Genomic DNA, 14,185 nt, shown 5'->3' with positions numbered 1-14,185 from the left:
GAACCCTCCCAAGGGTTTACTAACTAGATTTCTTAAAGATCATGTCTTAAACTCTGATCACTCTAACGAATTGATTGGCCAAAAGTAGGTCCCAGGCCAAGTCTCAAATGGTCATTATTTGGATTCCGATTGGCTCAGAGTAAATGTTAATAGCAATTATTTTTGTTGGGTCAGAAAGCCTGAGGGTCGTCTTCTCCCAGATTGACTGATTTATCTGACCATCTACTTATCTCTCTATTTGACTAGAGGAAAGAGGCCATTCTTTGCCTCAATTGTTACCTAGCCTTAATCCCAGAATGAATGTGGCCTCAATCAGTCTGCAACATGTTAAGATTTTAGCCTTAAAAAGCCCCCTGCATCCAGGGCCATCTCCAGTCATCCTGATTTATATCTGGCTACTGGACCCAGATGGCAATGGAGAAGAAAGTGAGACAGGTGACCTTGCACAGCTCTCCCTCACTTAAATCCAATTCACTTGCACATCATCCCTTCCCTGATGTCTTGGTCCTCTTTGAGAATTTAAGGATAAATAGCAAAATCTTTTGCCAAATCATGTGGGATGTCTACTTCAACATGGTGTTTTTATCCCTAAATAATACTTTCTACAGAGGCAGGCAGCAGGTGCTATTGAAAGCATGGGGCTCTGGGGGAGGTTATTGTCTTTCATCCTTAAAGAAGACCAAAACATCATCAGTCAGCATGGCGTGAGAAGATGCTGTGCTCCATGAACAAAGCAGAATTGAATTAGCTTAGAAGAAACAACATGCACAAAGTTAGAGAAGCCACCCCAAATGTTCATAGGGACTATTTCTGTTCTGTGGCAGAACATTCTGAGCTCATATCGATCTGATCAGCCATAGGTGAACACATAATTTCACCTCCAACATAGTGATATTATAGGGATGGAATTCTATCAGTATAAATGTGGATGGTACTTTCCTTTAATCCTTACCTCAGTTTCCTCAATGAGAATTTGGATTAGATGTGCTTTTAAGACCCTTTCTAGATTTAAAATTGTATAATTATAGTTAGAATCGATAGTTAAACTAAAGAAGTTAAACTAGATAATCTCTAAATTTTCCTTAATTTAAATCAATATGTATTATGGGCCAGAACTCTGAACTTGAAACAACGATTCTCACAAGGTGTTAAGTCAGTGGAATTGATAAATACAATGGTTATCTAGTTTAGCATGGTACTTAATAGTTCTCTAGTTCTGTACATGTACTTAGTACTTAATATAGTTCTACAATATTCATACCTATGATAATGTAATTATAAGAGAGCATATAAGCTCAGACAAACTCAGCCAGAGTCAGAGCCAGAGAAGACAAGCAGACTGGAAGCAGGAGCTCAAGTCAAGGAGAGCCAGATTCATTCCATCATCCACCTTTGTGGTGACTGGAAGCTGAAGCACAAGCCTGGGGAGCCAGAGCCAGATTCATTCATCCCATCTCACATCACCTTGGTGGCAAGGCTCTCCTCCTTAGCTTCTCCACTAAAACCAAGACTCTGGAAGTCCTCTAAGAAAGCTAGCCTAGGTCCCAGGAAAGGAGGCAAGATTGTGAAGGAGATAATAAAGGATTTGGACTTTAATACCTGGCAATTCTCGTGGTGATTACTGAACTGAAATGAAGGTTGCTCCCAAGACCTCCAGAAAACCCAACAAGAGCATTACAAATATGGACCTAAGTACAGGCATACTTCATTATTCTTAGCTTTATTATAGTTTGTAGATATTGCAATTTTTATAAATTGAACGTTTGTGGCAACCCTACAAGTCTTTCAGCACTATTTTTTTCAATAGCACAGGGTCACATTGTGTCTCTATGTCATATTTTGGTGATTCTTACAATATTTCAAACTTTTTCATTATTATTATATATGTTATGGTGATCTGTAGTCTTTGATGTTATGATTGTACTTGTTTTGGGATGCCACTAACTTAGGTCCATCTAAGACTTTGAACTTAATTGATAAGTTTTACCAATCAGTCCCTCACAGCTCCTTGTTCCACAAGATATAACAACATTGAAATTAGGCCAGTTATATTGTTTGTCCTTCATTTTTGAGAGGACTAAAGACATCATGGGCTAATATCTTGAGTCATGTGGGAATTGAATTTAAGTGAGGCAAAATTACAGCAAAATTGTCAGCCTCACTCTTCTGGAGTCATCGAAGTCAAATGGCAGACAAAAGTTAACAAGAGATTTGATGGCTCAGGATACAGTGGATGACCTTGATGTCTTTGACTTCTGGTTGAGCTCAAAGCACTCCATAAGTAACTGCATCAGCCACCTTCCTGGTTGTTGGCACAAATTGTTCTCATCTGTCCATTTAGCAAGGGGAAGTATTCTATGCTTGGGGTAGATATCCCCTAACTCAAAGTTTCTTAAACTGTGAGTTCCAACTCCATGTGGGGTTTTATAGCTGAATGTTGGAGGTGGTCATGAAATTATGATTTATTATCAGTAAATGTTTGATTTGTGTACTTATTTTATATACCCATCTACCCAGCATTGCATAAAAATCTCTAGGACAAAAAAAAAAGGTTGTGAGTTGAAAAAGTGTAAAAAGCCTGATCCCAACTCACCTATGGGTTTGATGCCAGTCAGACTAGGATGTGAACAACCTTACCCCAAACCTCAATAATACTAAGGCAAGATCCTCACCATCAAAAAGATGACTCAAATAACAGAAGCTTAGATAATGCTGAGCATTTTTAGCAATAAAAAGGATATGTAAATTTTTAAAGATATAATACTATTACAAACTTAATAGACTATAATATAGTATAAGCATAACTTTTATATATATTAGGATTCCAAACAATTTGTGTGATTTGCTTCATTGCTATGGTCTGGAACCAAACCAGACTCAAAAGAATTGTAAAACAAAATGGTACCCCAGGTCCAAGATAGAAGGTTCTTTGGTGGTGGATCAGCTTGGAAACTAGTTGATACATAAGTAGTCTCATTTTTGAAGTTTTGGAGCATCTTTTTTTCTGTGGTTGTCATTTGACTCTTTCTTGAAGGATACAAACATGGTAGGAATTGGAGAGAAAAAACCCAGCCTCTGCTCTTAGAGAATTTAGAATCATAATTGCTTTTAAAATTTTTCATTATTGACTTTTCTTCCCCAATTAGTGTAAAACTCTTAGAGATGAGATTTTATATGACCTTTTTCAGCCACTTAGACTCTCTCAGTTGCCTCCTATGGTACTCTGGGGATAATCACTTATCTTAATTCAGGTAAAGACCACCCATTTTCATTTAATCTCCCCAGCAGAAGGCAGAATAAAACCCACAGCAGCATGGTAAAGTAAAAGAAATTTCTTAAAATAGAATGCAAGATTAACAACAAGTTGCTAAATAGAAGAGTAAGCATTTTCACCACCTATTTTTCAAGGTTAGTGGAATAACAGGGGCAGAGTCAAGATGTTAGCGTGAAGCCAGGAAGCTGCTCAAGGTTTCCCAGTTTCCCTCAAAAATCACATGAAACCAAAACTCTGAACAGAATCTGACAGAATAAAGCCCCTCTATAGCTCAAAATAGAGTAGAAGGATTTCAAGAAAGCTCACTCTCACTACCTGGCTCAGACAGTGTGTGGGAAAGCCAGTGAGAGGGTCTTACTCATAGTAGATCAGCAAGTGAGACCCTCCGTTCTGGCTCAGTTACTACTGATCAGTGGAGCAGTCTTTATTCCCAGCACAGCAGGCAAATTGCTGGCCTGCAAACTCATATCATTGCCTGGAGTGAACAGATAGGGACATAAATTAAAAACCAGAATTGGGTAGATGGAAGCTAATGATTCTATGAGACATCAAGAATCAATCAAAGAAACTAAAGGGAATGAAAAAATGGAAGACAATATAAAATACCTCATTGGAAAAAGTCAACGTGGAAAATAGATCCAGGAGGGACAATTTAAAAATTATTGGCCTACCTGAAAGGTACGACTAAAAAAAAGAGCCTGGATAGCATTTTTCAAGAGCTTATCAAGCAAAATTCCCCTTATATATTAGAACCAAAGGCAAAATAATTATTGAAAGAATCCATTACCTCTAGAAAGAGGTCACCCAAGGAAAACACTAATTGTTGGAAAACTCTAGAACTATAATTTTAAGGAAAAAATACTGTAAGCTGCCAGAAAACAAAACAAAATAAAACAATTCAAATATCAAGGAACTACAGTCAGGATTACCCAGGATCTTTCAGCTTCTATAATATAGGATTAGAGGACCTGGAATATCATATTCCAAAAGACAAAGGATCTATGATTACAACCAAGAATCAACTATTCAGCGAGACTGAGCATCATCTTTCAGGGAGGAGATGGATCTTTAATGAAGTAGGAGACTTTTAATCATTTCTATTAAAAAAAAACAACAACCAGAACTAAACAGAAAATTTGATCTCCAAATACAGGACTCAAGAGAAGCATAGAAAGGGAAACAGGAAAGAAAAAACATTTTATTTAAAGATTAAAATGTTTACATTTTTATATGGAAATACTTCTAACTCTTGAAAACTATAACTTTTATTAGGCTAGTTAAAGGAAGCATCCATAGACAGAAGGTGTGGGTATAAATTAACTCTGATGTGTAAAGAAAAAGACAGTAAGGGGTAGGAAAAGAATTATACTGGAAGAAGAAAAAAGGGGAGGCAAAATGGGATAAATTAAATCACATGAAGAAGCACAAAATACCTGTTACAAAAGAGGGAAAGAAAGAAGAATGAGCATTGTCTGAAGCTTAATCTCATCAATTTTGGCTCAAAAAGGAAATAACATTCATTTGGGTATAGAAATTTATCTTACCCTGTAAAGAAGTAGGAGGTGAAAGGGGAAAGAAAAGAGAGGGGATAGATAGAAGGAAAGGCAAAAACACTTGGAGAAAGGGGTAAGGGAAGAGATAAGGGGTTATAAAAGAGAGGCTAAGTTGAATGCAGGATGAGTCGGAAACAAAACACTACTAAGGAAAGACAGTAGAAAGAGAGAGCAAAAGTATATACAGGGAAAGAAATTGGATAGAGGGATGTACACAGCTGGTAGTTACAACTGTGAATGTGAGTGGGATGAACTCTCCCATAAAATGGAAGCAGATAGCTGAGTGGATTTAAAAAAAAAAAAAGATTTTTCCTTCAGAGCAATGATTAAACCTTAATACCTGGACATCCAGAAAAATTCCAGAGAACTTACTATTGCCTCTCAGGAACTAGAATGGGAGAAACTCCTTTCTATTAGGATTGTTAGCTCTACCTTGGGGTAGACATATAGCCCCTATTTTCTTCTTTTCTCAGTTTTAAAAAATTGGATCTAATATGAATCAATCAATTTATCAACAAGCATATATAGCGGCTATTATATGCCAAATATAATATAGAGTTCTGGGGATACAAGCAGGTTGTGGATCCTTTTAAGGGGAGATAACTGATTGTTAAATTTTCAATGTGAATGTTTATAGTGAAAATCTATAACAAATCTGAGATTTTTAATTTGTGTATTGCTTAGATAAGAAAGGGACAGTAAATGAGGGTTTTCAGGTCAAATGCAAGCCACAGACTATTTTTTCAAATGTAAAAAAACATTCTTGGCTCTGAGGTCATATAATAACAAGTTGGTTGGGTTTGACCTGAAGCCATAGTTTGCTGACCCCTGGTTTAGATTTAAGAAAGTGATGAAGAAAATGTTAATGATTAAATTTAACAGATTAAACTTAAAAGTATGTCCTGCCGTATATTACCCATGCCCCCCAACAGGTTTTTTAACATTTACCAGAATACTAATGGTAACAAAGAATGAAGCAATCCTTACTCTCAAAAAGTTTACATTCTATCAGGCTAATGAAATTTCTATACCTCCTTAAATTAACAGTTAGGGGCTTCTGGGATGTGTAGTTCAGAGTAGAATCCTTTGCACTTATTTGTATTTCCTGTAGTACCAGGCAGAGCAAAGCATCTAAAATTCATTAAATATTTGTTGAATTAATGGCTGAATCACAGGTAAATTTTAACTTCATTTCCTCCTGTGTCCCACTTCAGGATTCACCATGGCAACCTCAGACTGAACCTTTTGTACCCTTTTCAACTCACATTTTGAGTCCTTATTGTAACTCATGGGATCCAAATCATACAAAATTAAAATGTACTACAGGGAGCTAAATATTCTGGCATATATCTTTATATATATATATATATATATATATATATATATACATATATATATGTATATATATATACAAATATACACATGAAATATGAGTCTTTATTTTAAAATTTTAATATTAAAAATGCTTCCTTCAGAAATATGCAGATCTTTTAAAAATAGTTTAATTACACATGTAAATTTCATTGACTTTGTTATTGCTTTAAGTTAAGTTCATAATAAACTATTTATTTCATCCTTGTAAGCATTGCTCAGTAAGAGGGCTGTGCTCCCAGTATCTGATGGCCATAAATTCTTTCCCTAATACTGCTATCCAGAAAGAAAGAGACACAACTGACAGGCAAGGCCAAGTACCTCCCAAAGGAAATTATATTTTAATAGGGAATCATCTTTTAATCCAAAGGAAAGAATTTTCTATCTGCTCCAATTCAATTAGCATCTATTAAGGAAAGATGAAATTATAGAATTCTAAATTGCAATCAGGGTCTGTGCAACAGCTTGAGGCAAACAATAAATTATTTTCCAAAATTGGACCTAATGCTATCTATAATCTAGCATAGATTTCTAGTGGTTCATTGTTGACCTGATGTATCTGCCTGCTCTTTCTATTTTCTCTAATATACAAATCTATCAATAGATTGAGTGAATCAATCAAAGAACCTGAGGAAGAAAGAATATATAAAATGTTTACTTTAATATATATGTTCTGGGCCTGGACATCCAGAAAAATTCCAGAGAACTTACTATTGCCTCTCAGGAACTAGAATGGGAGAAACCCCTTTCTATTAGGATTGTTAGCTCCACCTTGGGGTAGGTGTATAGCCCCTATTTTCCTCTTTTCTCAGTTTTAAAAAATTGGATCTACTATGAGTCAATCAATTTAGCAACAAGCATATATAGTGGCTATTATATGCCAAATATAATATTTGAAGCCTAATTAGAAGCAATAGTAATATTCATAAATATCTGTTATGATTATAGCATCATTTATTTGGAAGGCATTTTGTACATCCAGCTCCATTCTCGATACATTCCCCACCCCTAGCAGGTATATCTCCCTATAGTGTACCTGATAGAGGGATATTTTGCTCAGAAAACTAGATCTCAGTGCTTTTTGAGGCAAACTACTAGGTGGTAAAATAAATAGAACACCAATTCTGTGGTCAGGAAGATCTGAGTTCAAATCTGGTCTCAGACATTAGCTGTGTGACCTTAGGCATATCACTTTATTCTATTTGCCTAAATTTTCTCATTTGTAAAATGAGCTAGAAAAGGAAGTAGCAAATTACTTTAGTACCTTTGCCAAGAAAACCCCAAATGGAATCATAAAGAATCATTCCCGACTAGACAATAAGAGTATTCCATTTCCAGGAAGTTAAAATTATTAGAAAGTTCTTTCTATATTTGTTGACTACATCAGAGCCATCAGAGAGACTATCCGATCCTTATCCTATAGAAGAGTTGGAGCTGATTTTATGATTTCTCTGGGAAAAAACCACTGTAGTGATTAGATGTCACCATTCCCCAAACCCCCTCAGCCTTCTTTATGAACTTTCAGGTATTACAAAACATCATATGTAACCTCTTCCCAAGTATGAGACTCCTTCTCCATTGAAATGTATTTGAACCCTGTCCTTCTGCTCCTTTCAGACACTCTAGTCTGCATGGTGTCCTAAAGTACAATTTTCTTTCTTGAATTAAAGACCTTTCTTGTTGCTACTTTGGTAGTTTTCTTTATTTCAGTTTGCTATTTCAAAATAAAATCTATTTCTCCTCAAGTTTCTATCCATTCTTCCTAGTTTTCCCTATGAAGATATTGATGTAATATAACAATGATTTTGTGGTCCCCTAATTTTAAGGGGGCTTCTGTTCTAACAATAAGTCAGTAAACTTCTAAATCTTCTGATTTTGAAGTCTGCCTCAGGGACTTCCCACATTCTCAATCTAAGAACAACAATCTGTCAGAGTCTGAATAGACCACTCCTTAATTCATTGCAGACTAATAGTCTGGTCAATGATAATCTGGTCAGCAAGAAGCAAATTCCAGAGACCATTCCTCTGAGCCACAGAAATAGCTTGTTAATGATAGAAAGCTAGAAAAAGGAGTCTCCTTGCTTCTATTCCTCTGCTGAATTCTCTTGGAATTTAGAATTTAGTTCACTTGTAATTGCCATTATAATTACAATGAACTTCACCCCTTGAGGAGGAAATAGATTCAAGACTGCAAATTCTTTTGAGATACCTTGGGACAGCAGTCTATGACCCCAAACTTTTGGGTCCCCTTCCCAACCTCAACAATATAATGAAATGTCTTAACTTCTCTCTGTTAAAGAAATGCAAATCAAGACAGTTTTGAGATACCACTACACACCTGTCAGATTGGCTAAGATGACAGGAAAAAATAATGATGAACGCTGGAGGGGATGCGGGAAAACTGGGACACTGATGCATTGTTGGTGGAATTGTGAATGGATCCAACTGTTCTGGAGAACAATTTGGAACTATGTTCAAGGAGTTATCAAACTATACATACCCTTTGATCCAGCAGTGTTCCTATCGGGCTTATATCCCAAAGAGATCTCAAAGAAGGGAAAGGGACCTGTATGTGCCAGAATGTTTGTGGCAACCCTGTTTGTAGTGGCCAGAAACTGGAAAATAAATGGATGCCCATCATGATTGGGAGAATTATTGGATAAATTGTGGTATATGAATGTTATGGAATATTATTGTTCTGTAAGAAACAACCAGCAGGATGATTTCAGAAAGGCCTGGAGAGACTTACAATGCATTGATGCTGAGTGAAATGAGCAGGAGCAGAAGATCATTATGTACTTCAACAACGATACTGTATGAGGATGTATTCTGATGGAAGTGGATTTCTTTGACAAAGAGAAGATCTAGATAGAATCAGATCTGGATAGAATTAGCTACACCCAGAAAAGGAACACTGGGAAATGAGTGTAAACTGCTTGTATTTTTGTTTTTCTTCCCAGGTTATTTTTACCTTCTGAATCCGATTCTCCCTGTGCAACAAGAGAATTGTTAGGTTCTGCACACGTATATTGTATCTAGGATATACTATAACATATTTAACATGTATAATACTGCCTGCCATCTAGGAGAGGGGGCTGAGGGAGGGAAAGGAAAAGTCAGAACAGAAGTGAGTGCAAGGGATAATGTAAAAAATTACCCATACATATGTACTGTCAATAAAAGTTATAATTTAAAAAAAGTTCTCTCTGTTATCTGTGTGATTTGAGATAAGTAATTTCTCTATGCCTCAGTTTCTTCCTCTGAATGTAGCATTTATGCTTTTGGTCCTTCTCCCAGAGCTATTCTGGTTATAGCGTCCCTTTAGAGAACCTCAGAGGGTGGGGTGGTCTCTTTATTAAAGCCATTGACTTGAACCCCTTTTAACCTGATTCTCATTACTGTTCCCCCATACATACACTGTTAGGTACTAGTTACGAGCATTCACTAATTCTATTTAACTACTTGACATCAGTTCCTTTTTACAAAGCAATATTTACTTCAGAGGAAGAAATAACAATAAACATCAATGTGCCAATACGTGGATAGAACATTGCACCAAAAAAATCTGAATTCAATCTAGCCTCAGACATTTACTAGTTGTAATCCTGGACAAGTAATTTAATGTTTGCTTGTCCTAATTATGTCATCTATAAAATAGGAATAATAATAACATTTAATTTTCAGGGTATTGTGAGGATCAAATGAGAATAATTGTAAAGCATAGAAAATGCCTGGCACATACTAAGCAGTATATGTTAACTATTATTGATACAACATATATGTTTCTAAAACTCACTGTTCTCTTCAAAATCACACAATAAAAACCACAGGGCTTATGGAAAAAAAATGTGGTTAAGGGCTCAATACCCAAGAACTCGTGTCAGTGAGACATTAAAAAGATAGGAACCAATGTCACCAAGAGAGGTTTTAGGAGAACAATAGATCTGGGAGAGCATAATTACAAAAGAATATTACATAAAAAAGTATAATAGAGATTCAGTTACAATTTCATTGACCTTGTGTGGTATGGCAAATCCAATTTACAAATACTCAGACATATTTCTCAAGTGAAGAATAGAAGTGTTTATTTTAGAATCTTTCAAGAAGAGAACATCTTTCCATTGGAGTTCCACTAATGGAAAGAGATTAATTTCCAGAGAGAGACTGAAGTGACTACAAGAATCCATGACACCCCCTCCTACCCTTATTGATCAATCCTAACCCATGGGCCATAGTTTGAGGACTCCTAGTAGTGAATGATGGACTGGTGTAGAAAAATACTTGAGTCAAGAAAAGTGGGAATTGGAAGGAGTATCATAGAGGAAAGATATAATACCAAAAATGGGATGGATAAAGACCTGTGAACTTTGGGCATGTCACTTACTACCCTGGGCCTTGCTTTGCTCATTAAAATGAGAATTGGACAATATAGTCTCTAAGACCTTTCAGCTATAATTCTGTCAAACAGTGATCCTAAACCTATCCCAATAAAAATGTGATCTACACTGCAGTGGTTCTCAAAGTGTGGTCCAGAGAATCCTGGAGGATTTCTGAAACCCTTTCAAAGGGTCTACAAATTCAAAATTAATTTTTATTTCCAATATGTTAAATATCTGTATAACATAAACAAAAACTCTTTGAACAGATCCTCAATCATTTTTAATAGTTTAGAGATACTAAGAGCAAAAGTTTGAGAATCACTTATCTACAGAACCCATAGGGATGTTATTCAGGGAGCATTATTGATGTCAATGTTAATTTCATTGTAGTGACTGCCTGAGTGTATGGAAATTATATAGTGGAATTTTATATTCTGTTCAAGTGGAGCCAAACCAACCCATGTATGAGAAGCTCACCCTTGCATATCCATGAACATGTGAAACTAGTCACTGTGGGGCTTACCTCATGCTGTCTGTGGGGCTTTCACCTCTAAGCCTTATAGACTTATAGACATAAAAAAATGGATGCTAATGTTTTTGGATTTTTGCATGCCAAGAATTGACTGATCTAGAGGAGCAATGTAACATTAAACAGAAAACTGCTTGAGACTTAGGCTGCATGCATTCAGAGTAGGACTATGCACTGAGACATTCAGAATGGTCCAGAGAAAATATACCAGCAGAAAGTGAGTATTGAGCTAACAGATGGGTACCAGGAAGTAAACATGTGAAACGCATCTTTCCATTTTTATTTGAGCACCACAGAAAAGGAAATGAGTGAGTTCTGAAATCAAATAAAAGATAACTTTTATATTCAATAACTCAATTGCCAGGAGACCATCATAAAAACATTATTTCCAAATACTATATTGCATAGCTTGTTTGTAAACAGTTGTTTGCATGTGATCTCCTCCATTAGACTGTGAACTCTGAGAACAGGAACTGATTTACATTCTTTGCATGCAAAGGACCTAGTACAATATCTTGTATAGAGTGGATATTTCATAAATGTTTATTGATTAAATGACTGGCTAATTTGTATATATGTAATATCTCCCTCATTTTATTATAGGGTTCTTTAATAAATCAGTTGAAATCTACTTGTAAATATTACAAGAAGAACTAACTAGTAGCTATAGCCACACTCCTCTCTCTGGGACATGCTTAGATTTTCACTAGGAAAAAGAATATAATTTGCAGCAGTAGTCTTTTCCTGGATTTGGTCAAGTCAAAAAGCCTTCCATCCAGAGATTCAAGGTATTCATGAAATGAAAAAAGATCCCTCTTCTCTGCCGTAGTGCTAATTTAGCCTCAGATATTAACTAGCTTTGTGATCTTGGGGTAATTCATATTCTCTTCCAGGATGGGAAAACCAGCCATACCCATCTCAAAATTATTAGTAGTTTATATTTGGTAATGTATATAAGCCCTTTGCAAACTCTGAAGAGAAATATAAATATCATTTATTTTTATTATCAGCTATCATTTGCATCTACCTTTGCTAGACGTAAGGAAGGCAAACTATCCTCAGCCAGGCCTTGTACCTGTTCTGTGGAACTCCACTTTTGAAAGACCAGGGATAGATTTTGCTTTCAAGTATATCCCTTGATTTCAGAAAGGCCTGGAGAGACTTACACGAACTGATGCTGAGTGAAATGAGCAGGACCAGGAGATCATTATATACTTCAACAACAATACTATATGATGACCAGTTCTGATGGACCAGGCCATCCTCAGCAACGAGATCAACCAAATCATTTCCAATGGAACAGTAATGAACTGAACCAGCTATGCCCAGAAAAAGAACTCTGGGAGATGACTAAAAACCATTACATTGAATTCCCAATCCCTATATTTTTGCCCACCTGCATTTTTGATTTCCTTCACAAGCTAATTGTACAATATTTCAGAGTCCGATTCTTTTTGTACAGCAAAATAACGTTTTGGTCATGTATACTTATTGTGTATCTAATTTATATTTTAATGTATTTAACATCTACTAGTCATCCTGCCATCTGGGGGAGGGGGTGGGGGGGGTAAGAGGTAAAAAATTGGAACAAGAGGTTTGGCAATTATTAATGCTGTAAAGTTACCCATGCATATATCCTGTAAATAAAAGACTATTAAATAAAAAAAATAAACTATATCATTGAATTAACAACAAAAAATCAAATAAAAAAGATTCATAGATTAAAAAAAAAGTATATCCCTAATCTTGTCCACAGTTATGGCAAAATACTCCTTTTTATTTATGGTGTTCTTTCTGCCAGAAGGTGCTGTCAGGAAATAAAAATGTGGCAGGGGACAGGGGACAAGGGCTTTCACTTTCACCATCTCCAAAAACTTCCTTGGAACTATTCCACCTGAACTTTTGGGATTCTATGCAGCAATAACAGTAAGTATCAAAGATATAATGAGCATTTGGTTGTGCAGGATAGTGGTTCATGTGTAATGACTATATTTAAATCATTTTGTGAAGACAGCACAAGATATACTCTTTTATATTGTCTTAGAAGCCCAAACATCTTTTGCTTTATTCTTAAGGACCAATAATATCATGGCTATCTTCTATTCTCTCCCTCCCCCCCAATAACAAAAAAAGTTAAGATGCAATATGAGGAGGTTAGAGCAGGGGATGGATTTAAAGTCTGAAACAAAATTCAAAACCTTACTTTGCTGTTGACAAGCTGAGTAACTTAGGCCAAATAATTTTCCCTTGCTATATCTCATTTTCCTCATTAATAAAAAGAGTGAGTTGGACAAAATGACTTCTAAGTTTCCTTTCATCTTGAAATATACAATTCTATGATTTTCCCAAGAAAGTCATGGACATCAGCAAAGAGGTGGATACTCTGGTGGGTCTAGCCACACAGTATTTCCAGAGTTTCTGCACTGAGGAGAGATGGAGAAGATATCAATAATAATCCCTCTACTTACTTTTTCAGTTTTACTAAATCTAAATGAACATGGTCCACACAAATATTAAAGTCATTCTCAGGGAAACTATGAGAAGGGATCAGGCAAGCTTCCCAGAAAATACAGAAAACCATGTATTTATAGTCACACAATTGACAAAAAAGAAATACAAGATCCTATTATACTTATTGCTTGTAGATTTTTAAAATAGCCTTTGGTTTGGTAGATTAAAAGTCAGTCTTAATATCTTCTCTAAAAAGGACTTTATGAGAAGGTGCTCTAAATCACTATTGATCAGAGAAATGCAAATTAAGACAACTCTGAGATACCACTACACCCCTGTCAGATTGGCTAAAATGACAGGAAAAGATAATGACGAATGTTGGAGGGGATGTGAGAAAACTGAGACACTAATACATTGTTGGTGGAGTTGTGATTGGATCCAACCATTCTGGAGAGCAATTTGGAACTATGCTCAAAAAGTTATCAAACTGTCCATTACCTTTGATCCAGCAGTGTTACTACTGGGCTTATATCCCAAAGAGATAGTAAAAAAGGGAAAGGGAACTGTATGTGCAAAACTGTTTGTAGCAGCCCTGTTTGTAGTGGCTAGAAACTGGAAACTGAGTAGA

Source organism: Sarcophilus harrisii, chromosome 2, assembly GCF_902635505.1.
Source record: "Sarcophilus harrisii chromosome 2, mSarHar1.11, whole genome shotgun sequence".
NCBI classification, from domain to species: domain Eukaryota; kingdom Metazoa; phylum Chordata; class Mammalia; order Dasyuromorphia; family Dasyuridae; genus Sarcophilus; species Sarcophilus harrisii.
This window is presented reverse-complemented; position numbering follows the sequence as displayed.